General features: G+C 46.0%; 1 pseudogene; it reads left to right on the forward strand.

The window, feature by feature from the left end:
- Window positions 1-1299: 1299 nt before the first annotated feature.
- LOC106631152 (coagulation factor X-like) lies at window positions 1300-9446 on the forward strand (annotated as a pseudogene).
- The last annotated feature ends 1415 nt before the right edge of the window (window positions 9447-10861 follow it).

Here is a 10861-nt window from a genome sequence, read left to right on the forward strand (position 1 = left end):
GGCTGGGTGATCCTGGAGGTCATGCCAGCCCCTGTTTTCTGTTTCCAGGTGAGCAACACAGGCAAAGGGTCACTGTTACGATCATGCATTTGTGACCCGCGCTAGCACAGTAATAACAGGCGAGGTTCTCCTTCCTCTTTACTGCTCCGTGACACAGGTGACTCACCTGACAGGACTGTCTTCTGTAGACAGGGCCCCAGACCACAAGGCCCTGTCAACAGCTGTCCCCATGGAGTGGGGTAAGCCAAAAAAAAAACCAACAAAGCCTCCATCCAGAATAAGGTGGAAAATGAAGAATTTGTGAAAGTGTGGTCTGGCCTGGTGCTTCCAACAGAGACTGGGTTCTGTGTGTCCCAGAGGTCCCATCCAGCCTGATGCATCTGTACAGGACACCTGCTTCGTGGCTCCACTGGATTCAAAGGCTTCACCTATGAGCATGACAGTCAGTTTCACCCTACCTAAAGCACTTCAAACTACGGTGGTTTGAAATAAAAGTGACCAAAACCTTGCACAATACCTTATTGGCTTAACCCCGAAAAAAGCCTGATTTGCTCCATGCTTTTTTTGCTTCCAAAAACACTACCAGAGCTGGGAGGCAACAACTTTGTAATGCACTTACTGAGCTCTGCAGATCTGGTGCTCTGAGCTACTCCTCACTTCTGAGACGCTTTCCTGCTTCTGCCCAGCTTGTGGGAGGCACAAAGCTCTGGCTCTGGTTGTTCTGCTTTCCTTGGGGCATGGGCAACAGCCAGATCACTTATTCTAACTCCTTGCTTCCTGGCTAGCAAAGCTTTTTTAGGGAGGTTTCATCCATATTTCCTGAAGACTTAAAGCCACCCACAGCAGACAGGGAGAAAGAGAACAGCCATAGACCATGGTGCTGCAGGGGGAATCACCAAGTGGCAGCCTGGTATCTGAAGTTCTGGTAGCATGGCCAAGTTTAACCATGCAACTACGTGTTATTCTACTGAGGCAGAACCTGCCCTGGTTTATGGACCCCACTCTTCCTGGGAAGTCTGAAATACACAGGTGTCACAGCTGCGATGGAAAACCATGATGCCCATGCAGGAGAGAGGGGCTTTGCCAGCATAAGGTGGCTGCAAGCTAACAGGGTGGCATTGTTGCAGCACAGTGGCTTTTTCCTGGTTTAACATTGTACCGTGCTGACATTGAGCCCAGGCTTTGCTCTTAGAGGGTTTTTTTTTCATGAGTTGACAACCTTTGTACTGTAGTGTTTCTCATACACCAGCTGCCCCAGAGCCCTGCAGAGAAACTGGTGGGAGATGCACAGTGAGGAAGATGGCAATGCCAGGCCATCACAGGACAATGTGGCTTCTTCCTGTTGTCCTCCTTTTCCTTCGGATGGTGCAGACAGGTATAGCCTTTGCTTTAATTTGGCTTTCTGCTTCTTTGCCTAAATTGCACAGGTAATTATTTGCCATTATTTGTGCTTTGTGGACCGAGGTGACATTAGTAGCTTTGTTTTCTCACCTCCATTGCTCCTGTTGTTCTGCTGCAGTGCAGTGACATCCAGGGCTGAGTCACCAGAGGAATACCATTTTGGACTGAAGCAATTGTGTCAGTGTAAAATATGATGTTAATATGTCAGTATGCGGGGTTTTCAAACTGACAGCACAAATGATGTGCTATTCTTCATGTCCTCAAGAGATGTGATAATTAAATAAGCCTTACTATCCATTCGTAAGATATTGGGTGACAAAATGAACCCCACAAGGTTTAACAGTGCAGAGGGAATGAGAACCCTACACCATCATTCACTGTGCTTGTGTAAGTCCCAACACAAACATCACATCTCCTCTTGAGGAAACATCCCACCTGTCTTTCAGGTCAGACCCTGAGATGCTTCTCTACATGGTAAGCACGTGAATCATATTGCAGACATGAGGCATGCCTTGCTATTTAATTTTTCTGTAAAAGTCATTTGGTGGTTACAGAGGGCTGGTTGAAGGCAACTGAACAAACACCTGAGTCATCCACATTACAAAGGCCATGAGTTAGGAGATTTTGACATTCCAGAGATGAGGTCGGAAAGGTACTTAGTGGGACACAGGGTGCCCTGAGAGTCTTCAGGATGTTTCAAGGAAAATTTTCCCATATAAACATGTAGAAAGCAATTTTGAGTGCACTTGTCTACATTTGATTTTCATCAACAGACTAGAAGTGTCTGACAATACAAAGATGGAAGAAGAATTTAATAAAAGTAACTGTAAATTGACAGAGCTCATGAAGGAAGTAAGAAAAATATCAGGAGAATAAAATTAATTGAACTTTTAAAAGAGAGAAAGATCAGGCTACTTATTAAAAAAACCACAAAACCCCAAAGTGTTTAAGGCACATGTCCAAACTATCCCAAGGTCAAGAAAGGACAGGAAGTTTGATTAAAATCGGGATCTCCTTCATGACCTGACCTCCAGAAGGAAGTACAGAAAAATATAGTTCTGTATAAAAGAATTGCAAACATCCTGGCATAAAACCAGAAAAACTAAGGAGTAAATACAAGATAAATATGATGTGAAAATCAAGAGCTGATGTAAGTATATCGACACTGGAAGAGAGACAAAGAATGTTAGTCTGCTTACAATGGAGAAGAAAATCTTTATTCCTTAAGGTACCAGATTACTTGTGTCCAACAAGGAGGAAGGAAACTGCCAAGCTGCACTAGTCAGGAACAAATCACATCAGTCTCCTCCAAAGACAGGATAACGGGCTGGGTGGCTGCAAAAGATGCAGTACATGTCAAGTCTCTCCATTAAGGGAGGCTTCTAGCATCGTTTTATTTAACACTTTTGTTGCAACAGAAACACTGGTCTGGGTGAAACTACTGTAAGTTTGGTGCACATCTGGTTGAGAAACCGTGCTAACTGATTGAAAGATTACATGGAGGGCAGGGCTTTACACAGGTGAGCCTGAGAACCTCTGATACTTGGTATTTTCCACAGTGACATGCAAGACGGAAGAGAGTGTTTACTCACTGCATTTGTAGCTTATTCCAGACTGAAAGGACTACCGTAGGTCGAGATGAGAGTTCAAGACAATCTTGTATAACTGGAACAGTGGTCCAACATAAACAGGAGGCAATTCAGTAAACACAAACCCAAAATTTTACGCTTGATCCTACAACACACAACCAAGGAAATTTGTAAAGTGTGTAGTAAAAGCAAGAAGTCTTCTCCATTTTCATGAGGATGAACAGCTAGAACAAGAAGTAATGGGATCTCATCACTCTGAGGGACACTCAGGTTAGCTATTAGGAAACACTTTTTAGACATTATAAGGCTAGTTAAGGAGCGGACTAAGCTGCGTGGGTGAGCTGTGGAATCCCATGCTGAATCTGTAGGAACAGGTTAGACAGCCTCTGTTAGGACCAGTTTACCTCTCCTTGCTCTCACACTGTTAGCACCTGGAAAAGCTCTCTCATTCTGCCAATGATCTTGCAGTGCCAGGGACTGGGCTAAGTTGAGTACTGTAAGCCGTATACAGATGGAAAAGGAATATTGCAAAGGCCTACGAAGAAACCAATACTTTGTTTATTACTGATACTTCAGTTGTTGCTAATTCTAGCCTTTTACCCACACCTATGTTCATCTTTGCCTTGGTATGATGGCTGTTCTGGTGAGCACAGCTTACCCTTTGCTTTGCCCTCAAAGAGCTGCCAGTTATAGCTGGGAAACAGAGCATAAGATGTACAATAGTAGTGTACAACTGTTGTTATTACTAAGGCCTTCAGCAGGAATTGCACAGAATTTCCCAAAATGGTGGGGCATTTGACTAATGTTTGCAAGCAAGGTTTTATGAGCTGCTTGTGCTTTTATGAAATGACCATGAATTTGTAAGCTGCCTATACATTTGGCTCCTTTGCAGTCATACCAAGTGCATGCTAGGTCAACATTGGGGACTGCGAGCAGTTCTGCAAAAGTGAAGGTGAAGGAGCTGCGTGTTCCTGTGCTGCTGGCTATGCCCTGGGCAATGAGAACAAAACCTGCATTCCTGTAGGTATGAAGCCAAACTTTTAAGTTCGTTCTATGGGACGCATCTTCACCACGTTTTGGAAGTGCTGGTGTGTTGCAGTGCTGTTGTAGCGTAAAGAATAATGCTAATTGTTCACGCCTTTCACACGGCTTGCTCAAGGTGTTGCTGACAAATTTAACAAGATCTTAGCTAAAGGTCATAATTTAAGTAACATCAAATTGTGCAACTGTGAGTGATGTGTAGTAGCAAAAATAGCTTACGGAAGTGTTCTGGGCAAGTGGGTGCATTCTCGGAGCAGACAGCAAAGCCCACATCCCAGCAGGTATGAAAACATGAGAAACTGATGATTACAACAGAGCTCAGATTCCTCTTCTCCCACAGACTGAAACAGGCCTTTCATGCTTCAGGAGAGTTTGTTAGAAAGGAACAGGTTAGATTTATCAATTTTCAAGGCCTCTGGGGTGTGCTGAACTACAGATCCAAACAAGTAGGAACCCAAGAAACACCTCCCTTTTTACAATACACAGTTCGCAAGGACTCACTGTGATTTCAGTGGTCGTGTGATTGCAGTTATGTCTCTCTTGTTTCCCTTCAAATATCACCTGTCCCATTTAAAAGGAATACAACCTGCCTTTCTATTTTCTTCTAAAAGCAGGTTTTCTGCAGTCAACATGTCAACATAAATACATGAATAACTACTGACATTGAATTTAAATCCATCAGTTTTGCCTGCATCCAGAGTGAACAGTAACAATTATTCTGCCTATTCTTCTGTCTGTATGCTGATATTTGTTATAATGCTTTTTGTAGTTTTATACCAAATTGCTGTCATGAGCTTGTAATTCCCAATGTAGAATACTTTGTTCTGCTTCCCAGTTACAAAAGATTTAATAACAGCAGGTACACGAAAATAATTATGGCAATAATGTAAGATGTTTAATTTTTTAATACTTTGAAAATCCTGTAACCATTTTCCCACTTGCTCAAAATGGCCAAGTTTTAGAAGTGGAAAATTATTTTCATTTTTCAACCATTCTGGTCATTTTGCATTTGCAAGGGTTTTTTTAGTGTCTTGAAAAATCTAGCAGAGTCAACCCTGGTTAAGGACACCTGCATACCTAATTCAATTGCAAAAGGCTGTTGTCAAGGAGTCTGCCTTGAACTGTTAAGTTTTCTGTTGTTTTCATGAAGAGTTGATTCCCTGAAAGTGACCTGCTTCCCTGCAAACCATTTTCCTCCACTGTAGGTACCTATCTGTAACTCTAAAGACTGCTTTTGACTGCAAAACCCATGTTCCACCAGGTTGAAATAATTTCTTATGATGAGCAGGATGAGATGCACTGGAAACTGGATTTACTTTCCTGACCATGAAACTGTCCCTTATACCAAGGGCTCTATCAGACAAGGTCTCTTGAATGGCACTTTGGTGACAGAAATTTTTTTCAGCAGCAACTGTCTGTCCTTCTGCTGGAGGTTGCTGTCCCTTGCGTGTCACATGCCTTGGTGCCTCAGGGACAGCACAGTCTTCCATCTACGTGGGGGATGACCGTGGTCTCCACATCCTATATATTGGCTTAAATCAGCAAGAAAGGTAGCTCTGAGCTAAAGTGAAGGCTGGTAACAGCAGCTCAGCCTTCACCTCTCTTTGCTCAGTTTTATGGACAGGCCCACCTTGCTTTCAGCATGTGATACATGCCTCAAAGTCCCACTACCATCCAGACACCAAGTCTTAGTGTTTTGGGTTTGCCTTTGCAGTCAAGTATCCGTGTGGTAAGCTTCAGAGAAACCATGAAGCCAGTCGAGAGAAAGTCACAGGAACCACAGCAAGTTCAGGTGCTCATCCTGGCAATGAGGAAACCACCGAGGCCCCAAGCAGCCATCCAGAGGTCACCAGGGAGGCTGGCAGTTTACCCAGTGCATCCCCGTAGCAGCAAAGAGCCCTTGTCCTCAGATGTTCTACACCTGACACTGCTCACCAGGACTGCAGCCATTTATTCCACATCCTGCTCATCCCCACTTGCCAAGGGGACCTAGCCTGATTTGGGTGTCAACATTTTGGGTGGTTGTTCCACTCTCCTGAGTACTGTGTTTCTGTACGGGTCTCCTACCGTGAACGATGTTGTGCCTCCATTTCAGCACCAAGCAGGTGCTGTGAGGGGGCGGCTAGGAAAGGTAGGGTTGCAGATACAGGGGACAGAGCTGGGTGAGCCGCAGGGCTCCTTCCCTGCCAGCCACCCTGTTCTTTGGGTTGCAGCATGGTGGTATCAGAAGAATAGCCTGAGTTCCTGTTGTGACCAAGAGCAAAGTGAAACAAAAAAAAAACGAAGCAGGAGCAGTGCTATTACAATATTAGCTAAATTTTGTTTAAAAAATAGCAACCAAAACCTGTTGATAAAATAACTGAATGCACAAACTCCACTTTGAGCCAGGAAAAAGGTCTGTCTCGACACGTTTCCTGCTGTGGTGGCTCCCACCACCTCTGAACGAAAGATGCCTTTGACAGAAAATACTCATGAGAATGTCTACTTAAAGAAAATTGCTTGAATCTCAGCTAGCTGTTCAGGATTTCTCTGTACATGTGGTTTTGTGCTTTATGTTTCTTCTCTCTCTTTGCAGACTGTTCTACCAGCAGATGAGTGAGGTGGATGGTTTTGTGGGGGAACAGTTCTGAATGAGTATTTTATACTTTCTGGAGCTCAGTGCGTTAACCAGTCTAAAGACTTATGTGTCGTTGTTGGTAAGTGCTTCTCATTTTGCCCTTTACTACAAAAATTTTAACATTTCCCATGTTCTAGTCTCCATATGCAAGACACTGAACTCTGCAAGAGCTTTTTCTTACTCCTGTTATCTCTCACTGCCTCATCTTGTCTCTTGACTGACAGTGAAATACATGTTCAACTTTGTTGAATGGACAATTTCTTTAAGCTTGGCTTGGCCTAGTGTAGCTTGTATATGATAGAAACCAAGTGTAAACTGGGAAGGTATGCAAGCAAGTAAGGTTGAGCTGGTGTAGTTAAACTGATCTAACATTACACCTTTATTCAATTTCCTGTGTTGGCCAAACCTTGAAGAATTCCATATGCCTCATTCAGATGTTAGCAATAACTGTTTTGACAGCGTGTAGATAGTAGTCTGTCAGAGGTTGTGTCTACAGAGATCATAGAATCATCAGATGGTTTGGGTTGGAAGGGACCTTCAAAGATCACCTAGTGCAACCCCACCTGCCATGGGCAGTGACATCTTCCACTAGATCAAGTCGCTCAAAACCCTATCCAGCCTGGCCTTGAACACTTCCAGGGATGAGGCAGACATCAGAGTAGTTCCAAGGTGGCTTTTGTTTTCACTGCCAGGCTGTCAGGAGACTTGCACAACCTTGTGGCTAGGCTCAAGTCCTTGTTGTGAGTGCAGCATCCATGGCAGAGAATCAGGGCTCCCCAGGATTACATTCCTCCCCCTGCTTGCTCTCCCAGGATTTTCTGCAGTCTGTAACCCAACCAGAAGGACAGTGCTGATGCTCCTCCAAAATGGCTGCAAGTTCCTCCACCTTTTAGAAATGGTGATGTACTTGATGTACTTCGGCTTTGGCAAGAAAAACGTTTCTGCAGGTGGTGAACAGAACTGGCTGGTGACAGTCCAGGTGTTTAGCTGAATTATAATCCATTTTAACTGCACTAAGCATTAACTCTTTGCAGAGTATGTGCTTCCTCTCTGCTGGCTGAGCAAAGCTCAGCTGACGTTTTTGTAGCTTCTGTACACACAAAGACCTGTGCTGCTTATAAGCATGCATGCTGATAACTATGCTTTGTATGAGGAGTGTACATCAGGCAAGTAAATGGGATTAGCTTGTGTCACTCATTGCTGGCTCTTGAGCAAGACTACCCATGACCATAGTCCCCTGTTTTGGACCAGCTGGTGTCTAGCTGGGGCTGAGGGATGCATTCCCATTTTGTTGCTCCTAAACAGTTGTCTGCAAAGGAGCATTTCTTCTTCAGTTTAAGAAGCTCTCCCTTGTTCATGAATCTGCTGCTTCCACTTTCATATTCTCTATACAAAGACTAGCCTAAAGCTCCACAACTTATTTGTCCCCAAAATCAGCCCTCTGACAGAGGACATAGTAAAACCTGGCCTCTGCCCTCTCCCTCTCTTTAGAGCTGACAGTGATTGCTGTGATTCACCTGCAGCTACACCAGCGCTGTTCCCAACGGGAAGGGAGAGACCAGGCAGGCAGGGAGCAGCAGGGCCCGGTCCCCTCCTCTACACATCCCTCAGGTGTAGGGATGGTGCTTTGGGGACCCATCGATACACAAGGCACAGAGAAGTTTTTGTCGTTGGTTTGTTGGGCAGGAGACAAGTCACCTGCATGGAAAATGATGACATTGAGGACAAGGAGGTGGCTTGCTCTAGCCTTGGGAGGTTTAGCAAAAGGGGTGACAGGGCCATGAGGTTCAGCAGCATTTTGTCTGCTGCCCTGTGCCACATGGGGGTGGACAGGCATTGCCCACGGGGGGCTGCAGTGGGGCTGCAAGCACATCAGTCAGTCATGCCTGCTCCTACTTCCTCGCCCTGCCAGCCCGGACTCAGGGTAACCTGCAGCACAGAGGAAGCCAGTGGGGTTTTGAGGACCATGCCACAGAAAAAATGGGGCAAGAGGGGAGACAGAAGCCAGAAACTTGCCTGGTCCACCTGCAGCGCAGTTGGCTCAGAGTAGAGGGGCTTGGAGGGCCCCTGTTATCAACTCACTTCCAGAAAGTCGAGCATTGCCAGGTCACTAACCACCAACTTATACATCTCTCTGCACATGAGAGAAAACACATCCTTCCATTTTCTTCTGCCCTTGTGCTCCCAGAGCTGTGGTCTGGCAACAGGCACACAGGACCAGGGTGGGAGGCACTGTACAAGGCAACACTGGAGGGGTCTGCTCCTTGTGGGCCCAGTCCCTGTCCCTCCTCCTCCTCCCAGCTCTGCAGCAGCAAGCAGCTGTGGGCTTTGCCTTATCCCAGGGCTTCCAGCTCCCCATTGAGGGATGATGCAAAGAGAAGAGGCTGCAGAGAGGTAAGGTGGAGGAGAGGGGAGGCTGGAGCTGTTTCTGTGAGCCTGCACCTCCTGCCATGGGGCAGGTGCACCACAGTCCACTTCACCTTGAACCACCTTAAGTGTCCAGGACTCACAATTAATGGTTGTGACTGCACGCTGCTCAGTGAGAGGACACCCCCAGGGAGAAATGTGGCTGCAAGCCCAGCCATCAGCTTTCATTATTTGCTTCATGCGGAGGTAACATTTTCTGGAAAATAATTGTTGTCCCTTTTTGCTAGCTGAGGTGTTTCCAAAAAGCATGTGACAAGAGTTACTCGGGACGGCTGCCCTCAGCCGCCCCTGTTGCAGCAGGGCTGATGGCCAGCCAGGGTCTGCAGCACGAGGTGGGTGGCGTTGGCATGTCCCCATCACTGTCCCACCACTATCCGTGGCAGCTGGCCTGCCAACTTGCTTCCCCTGGCTGGCCGCACTGCTGCGGGGGGGGGGGGGGGGGGGGGGGTGACGATGGGACTTTCATGGGAACCAGCTGCTAAAGCAGGAACAACTAACTCAGTTACTCCAACCTGAGGAACTGCAGATTTTGTATCTGACACGGCGTGCAGGCTTCAAGCGGGACATAATGCTTCAGAGGGGCTACAGGCAGGGTGCCAGACTCCTTAATGAAACACGTTTCCATGTGCTCACTGTGGTAATTAAAGGAATGGAAAAAGAAATCCCAGTAACTCTTCATAAAGAAAGATGTGAGGAAAGGACTGCCCTTTTAAAACCCTCTCTTTATGCAATTTTCCACAGCAATATGAAAATTAAAATGTAAAGCCTGTTGCATTGATATCAATACAGAAAAAGCAAAGGCAGTGCCTTCACGTACTTAGTACACTGTGGCTCATTCCCAAGGACACAGCTGCTCAGTCAAGGAATAGTTTTTAAAAAAAAAAAAACAACACACAGTAAGGAAAAAAAATGGCTATGTAAACAAAGACCTGATGAAAATACAGCTTCTGAAGGTCTGTGTTGTTAATACTAACCTAATCTGAATAGTTACCATAGATCTACAAGGGGTCCTTAATTTACATAGATTTGCAAAATGTAAACAGCTTGTTTTAAAAAAAATAAATCCGCAGATCTGCATTTTTGTGCTGGATTCTGCAAAGTCCTGTACTGACATCAAGTGGTGAAACATTTTTCACGCCAAAGGGAGCCAGACTCGCAGTACTGCATACGCATGCATATGCATGGGGCGATGCTCGTTATCACGGGAAGGTAAAAGGTAGGTAGACCCAGGCTGCAGGGGGGCTGCAGCAGCATCATTGCTGGCAGGAGCTCCCATGGGGATGGACAGCCAGAGGAGTATGGAAAAGCAACGCAGTCACCGCCGTGTGAGGCAAGAAGGGCGAGGTGAGCCTCCACTGCAGCTCCGGGTACCCAAGGTGCTGGCTGAGCCCCCCAGCACCCACTAGATGTGACCACTGGCAACAGTGCCCCCGTTCCCCAGCCAAGAAGCCCCCTGCTGGGACAGGTACAATGGGGTTTGGTGGCCTCAGGGGACTAAGGAGAGCAAAGAGAGCTCATTTACTACAGAAAGCTCAACACACGGCTAACCAGAGAGGATGGAAGGCTATACCAGTTCTGCAGAAATATCAGGGAGAGAACAATAAATACGTAAGGTTCTGAACTGTCTGTGAATAATACCAAGCTCGATATTACAAGGGTTTTAAATTTGAGTGAACTTCTGGAACAACACCCCTGCAGAGACTGTCAGGAAAACCCTCCCATCGTACGATTCCAATCTGGAGGTTAATTATTTGCTGAAGGCATCAGGGTCTGTGATGTGAGCTGT

This window comes from Falco cherrug, chromosome 2 (assembly GCF_023634085.1).
Source record: "Falco cherrug isolate bFalChe1 chromosome 2, bFalChe1.pri, whole genome shotgun sequence".
NCBI classification, from domain to species: Eukaryota; Metazoa; Chordata; class Aves; order Falconiformes; family Falconidae; genus Falco; species Falco cherrug.